At 42.2% G+C, this 6,065-nt stretch overlaps 1 pseudogene; it reads right to left on the minus strand.

Moving 5' to 3' along the window:
* Window positions 1-1,712: 1,712 nt before the first annotated feature.
* On the minus strand, window positions 1,713-3,306 carry LOC147603361 (uncharacterized; annotated as a pseudogene).
* Window positions 3,307-6,065: the final 2,759 nt, after the last annotated feature.

Genomic DNA, 6,065 nt, shown 5'->3' on the forward strand with positions numbered 1-6,065 from the left:
ACACGGGGCTCTCCTCCCCGTCGGCTCCCTCTGGCGACTTCTCTCTTCGGCTTCCCTCCCTGGCGACTCACACCTTCGCCAGTCTCTCGAAGTGCTGCTGGCCACTCTTCCACTCGCTTTGGCGACCACCTTCGAGAACTTCATGCTGGCGGCTCCATTGGCTGCTACGTGGCCATTCCTTTTGTAGCCATGTTTGTATTATACCATATATATATATATTTTAGAATTTCAAAAATGGCCACCATACTCCCTTTCATACCAATGACCATGGCACATGGCCCCATCATCAATTGCTCCCCCAATCTCCACATACCTTCCAACACAAACCGGCTGGTGCCCACTCATCCTTTGGACGCGCACAAACTTCAAGACGACCGAGCAGCCTAAATCAACCCAGCAAACCGCTCACCGGACAGGCCTGCAACCAGCCCAAATCAAATGCCGTCCACCCTGTACACCTGGCAACACCCTCAAAAGTAAAACCTTCACACACGCCATGCACACGTTTGCACTCATTATCAGCCTCTATTTTTAGCCACACACCGTCTTTCGAGGTTGTGATCCTCCTCGAGAAGAGCGCATAAGGATGTGCTCCTGGCATGCTTAACCAAGGTTGTGACCCCCCTCGAGAAGAGCATATAAGGGTTTGCTCCCGGCTCCCATGTAACCTTGTGAACCCATATATGTGTTATGAGGGAAATATGATAATGGTGATGATGATTCCTCAATGATCTTTCCATTATAAATTCGAAACTGGATAGGTCCATATCCTTGAGAGGCCTAAAGTATTGGTCGTCCTTTTGAGATCTAAAGTAATTGGCCATGGTAATGAGACCTAAAGGAACTGACCATGTGAATATTGTTTTCCACATACAAATATTGTAATATGGATTCGTCATTATATAAGCTTCATGGGACTTACATGCCAAATTTCCAATGACATTCATGCAATGAAAACACTTCGCAAACATGATTTATCAAAGTTTGGGATTGATTCCACAACTTTTATCATAAAGAACCTCACTTTCGAATCCCCAATGACTTGCCACAAGTAGCTACACTCCATTGACATCCATACACATGCATGTGTTCGCCATGCCGAGACATAGGAGACATTAATGGTCAAAAACACAAATGTAGACTAGGTTAAAAGAACTCGAAGAAGCTCTTACCAATGAATTTATTGAAATTTGTAGGTAAAAATCAGCTTTTGATCGATAAAAATGCATAAAAGAATTTTCAGCATGTACATATCCAAGGGATTGCAATTGAAAAGGACTCCGAAGGACTGGACTTCAATGTAGTACTCAATTGCTGACTGATCCAAGGGTTGGAGAAGCAAGAAACCATAAGTGTGAATACCCAAACTCACTTATAAGTTATCCGACCTACAAGATCATAGAATTACGCTACAACTCTAGTAAAGCAAGCATAAACAAAGAGTTTAAAGTCACACCTACCACCCATCTACAACCCACAAGTGTGTTCAGAATTAAATTTCAGAAGAGGACATACCCTATCCATAAACTAGACATAAATATTGCAAGCAATAAAACATACGGTTCCAAGCATGCAAATATGCCATGCATAAGAATATATTGGACAATCTCTCTTTCATATAGCTTACATCCTGAACATAGACATCATGTCCCCAAGCCAATGGGAATACCATAATCTAAATATGGGCAAGGACTAAAGTCCCCAACCTCTCATATCCAACCTACAAGCCCCTAGTGTAGATATCAAATCTCCACATGACCCTTGGTGTAAATGTAAGTCCCCTACCATGAGGTGTCATGTCCACACTATGGAGCCCGTCCATAGGACTAGAAGCATAGAGAATGCCCCAATAGTGACACTATGTAAGCAGACAAAAGCAAGGACAAACGAGGCATCCCCATGTATGTACAACTCACAGAGTAAGACTCTTCCAGGCAAGATCTTTGAAAGATTTGAAGCAAAACCTTTACTCATTCTTCCATGCATACAGTAGCAGTGAAAAACCTACAGGTCCTTGATGTAGCTCTATGTTTTTGTTGCTATTACTGTAGGGCCAGTGCAGCACAGAGGCACATTAACCTTCTTTGTACAAATATTTCTTACTATCTGCATTTTTTAGAAAGGAATTGTCACAGCCTTGCAGAAGGGTCGTTGACAATACCCCAACTTCTCTCAACCATGGCTTCTCATTGGCCTTGAATGTCTGGAACATGAACACAGCATGTCCACTGCCGTGACCAGAGTTGAATAGTCAGTTATGGACATCCCAGAAAACCTCTATGGGGATGCCATCTATGTGTATAGTTTGGTTCCCTCAGAACTTCCACATCAACTGCTTTACCTGTAGTACGACCTGTTTGTCAATGCGTACCGACAGTTGTGGCTCCTTTTGGGTCCCTGTATGGCAATCTATAACAATGTCATGTGTACCGCCACTCTCGAAGAACTGTGCCCTGGTGGTGTAGAGTTGCTTTCCACTAACATGCTCCCTTCTGGACAACAATGTTGCCTGGACTCAGCTTCTTCAGAGCTTTTTTCTGCATATCCCCCAATAAGAGGACCACAATTTGGTTGCATACAATGGCAATAAAATAACCCTTTTGCGGCTCCGGACTAGAGCCGTACTTTGCAGAGGAGAGGTCCCATATGACCTGCACTATGAGCTCCCCCATTTCAAAACTCTTGCAGCCCTGCTTCTTCCAGAAGAGCCACAGTTTCATGGCTACATTACATGTGAGCTAACAGGCGGGGTCATCAACATGCACTGAGAGACCCTGGCCCATAGGTAATGGAGATGAGCCTGTACTCTCCTCTCCTCCAAGCGTGGTTTTGTACAAGCAAGTGACCAGGTTCTGCGCTGATGGGATGCCTCTGGCCATCTCTGAAACATGGGATCCATGATAATCTCCAAAGCAGGAGGGTAGCACATCTGGCATGGTTTAAGGCTAACCTGATGTCTTCACAAGGAGCCTATTTCCCCAAAAGAAACCCTAACTTCCTCATAGATCAAACACTAATGCCCGCAAATCCATGAGACGGACACCCCACCCCGCTGCAAAACTGATAGGAAACCCTAAATGGCAGGAAAAACCCCAAAATGGCAGGGAAAACCCTAGAAAGGTTCTTTGCGGGTACTGCTAAAGCTCTGGCATTGCGTAGCAAAAAGCGAGAGATTGCGAGATCCAGAAGCAAGGGCTTTTCTAGAAGCGAAAATCCCACGTGCAGAGACGACTGGAGAGTTCACAAGAAAGCTGGGATGCGGACGCCATGGCCAGAGCTCGGTGCAAATCCGCGACCGCCACAGAGCTCGGTTTGTATCTCGTGACTCGTAGCTATCAACCTATCAGTAGAGATGGCGCCAGTTTAGTGGGCCGCCATCTATAGCGCACCGCACCGCCAAATTACCCGCCAAACTCAAAAGGCCGTTCAATTTTCAAAAAAGCCTCAAATTGATGGAAAAAAATGTGTTTGAAAAATATAAAATGATGGAAAAAAGCGTTTGAAAAATATAAGCGAATTTAAAAAAAGCCTTCTCAAATTGATGGGTGTTTGAAAAAAACCTCCTTTAAAAACAAGACTTAGTTATAATTAGATTAAAGTGTTAAGAAAATGCTTGTTCAAAATTATAATTTCCTCTTCACCCCATAGTGAGAAGGATTAATCTAATGCTCTGTAAAAATGATTTATGGGGAAGCCTTCTCCTTGCATTTCAAGAGGGTGTCTCCTTAGCATATGCTTCTGGAGAGATGAAAATAAACCTGATTTCTATGATTGCCACCAATAAGCGTGAAAGTCTAGGGTTTGAGCCGTAAGCAGTGCATCTTTGCATAATGGTGCAGGTTTACCTTCTCCATGGGATGGGGATGTACCAGTACCATTGTTAAATACATTCATCCCTCCATCTTTGTCCTCATTCTTTCTCCAACATTAGAGTTCTTTTGCATCATTTCCATGGGGTTCTCTAGTGAGTGTTACTACAATTAAAGTTTAACATCATGCCATGATAAAGAGAGGCTAGTTAATCAATAGGTAATGCTCATGTGTAGCTCTATGCACCTTTGGTTTTATATATATATATATATATATATACATAAACTATATGATTAAAACTTTTACATGAAGTAATGATGAATAAATTGATCCACACATCCCACTTTGTTTCTTGCACCATCTTCAACCTTGAACTACACTATCAAGCTCCCTTTGTTTTTGAGTAGGTTTAACAACTAGACCATCTATAACAAACTCTTTCTTCCAATTAGCAAAGAATAAAAACTGAAAATGCTTGGATATTGTCTACTCTAATACCTACCATATTGAGCCCTAACCACCTCTTTGGATATTGTCTACTCCAGTACCTCTACCACATTGAGCCCTAACCACCTCCTTTATTGATGGGGATCCAATCACATGAAGGAAAGGGGTTTTCAATAAATTGACCCTCCCCTTGTCCCCTATGCCTTTGCTTGAGTCTTCAATGTTCCTTTCACTTTGTTACAACAACAAAAAAGAGTGGGTGTTACCCTTTCCTCATCAAGTGTTAGTTGTCATGATGTAGCTGTAAAGGTGGTTCAATAAAGATGCTATGGAAACAAAGATATTTATGTGTTTGTGGTCTCGAATGCTTTATAACAATTAGGTGGGCCTATCAATGTTTTGTAGGATAGAGAGAGATGTAATCTGCTTTTAGATCCAAAAATGACTTAATAATTTAGCATATTATTTAGGATGAATTACCTTATCACATGTACCTTCCCTTCATTTTTGAAATTCTCCCTCATATATATAGGTTTGTAAATCTCCCTTGAATGATTAGTGCTTCTCATTGTTGTAATCTTATGAATTGTGCTTCTCATTAATTATTATGGCTTTAAAATTTTAAAGATTTATGTTAAGCATATGCATCATTTTCAACAAAATGTATTTACTAACAAATGCTTCTTTTAAATGCTGCAACAAGTTATTGGATAGTGAAGATGAGAACCAAGATTATGAAACTCTCATAGAGCCTAACAACTTTGAGGATTGGGTCCATGTCTTGGCAACCATGAACACTCTTCTACAAAATCTTGGAACATGGTTTACATGGTTGTGGACAGGATGGAAATCATCTCCCTTTTCATGCTTAGTAAAGCATCCCTCTTGGGAGACAATAATAATTTCAAGCCAAGAGTAGCTAGCAAATCATCTAGTGATGATTCCTTCATAGATAGATTAACCTCTGCGTTGTCCATAGCCACCACCTGGCCAAGAAAGAGGAATCCACATAAAAAAAGCCTAAGAAGTTTCTTCTCCCCCCCATGGAGATGGATCTTCACTAGCACTTCACTATCTTGAGGCCGTGGATTCACATGAAATCTTATGAGATCCCCCCTCTGCAGTTCCAACGGAGAAAGCGGCATTGGCCTCCCACGCAGGGCTTGCATCCACACTCGGGGCCTCACCCGCAGATGTCCGGATGAGAGGCTAGCCCGACCGGTTCTTCCAAAACCAGCTAGAAAAACTCCCCTCGCTTCCGAAGGCACGGCCATGGGAAAATCTTCAACGGGGAATTATTCTAACGAGTCCAAATCTTAACTACTTAAATTGATCTGACCGAACTTGAAGTCACATGGTCAGATCAAGAAGAGACTTGCACTTGGTCCATGGAATCACCGCTTTTTTCCTCCTTTAACGAGGCACAGCCTGCTGATCCCCTCCCACAGAACAAGGTCTTCTCATGACTTAATCTAACTATCGTAACTAATCGCATGTAGTTGTTTCGCAGGAATCCTCCGATCCAGCCTAACTGGTTAGCCAACCACCCGCCGACCACTGTATTGGTGGGATTCCTTTATAAAGATTTAGTTGTGTTTTACCCGAGTACTGAGGAAAAGAGTTCCCAGGCCCCCTAGCTGCAAAAATTAAGGTAGGCATTCCACATACACACCCAATATGAAAATGCCATTTATAACAGATTCGACTGACTTTAAAACAATCCTTCAGTAGAAATCATAATTTTACTGATCATCATTCTCCAATTTTCTGAGTCCATTGTGTTACAAAATGTGTCCTCTGGACTCTCC

This window comes from Cibotium barometz, chromosome 64 (genome assembly GCF_041138505.1).
Source record: "Cibotium barometz isolate CiBa-2024 chromosome 64, ASM4113850v1, whole genome shotgun sequence".
Taxonomy (NCBI): domain Eukaryota; kingdom Viridiplantae; phylum Streptophyta; class Polypodiopsida; order Cyatheales; family Cibotiaceae; genus Cibotium; species Cibotium barometz.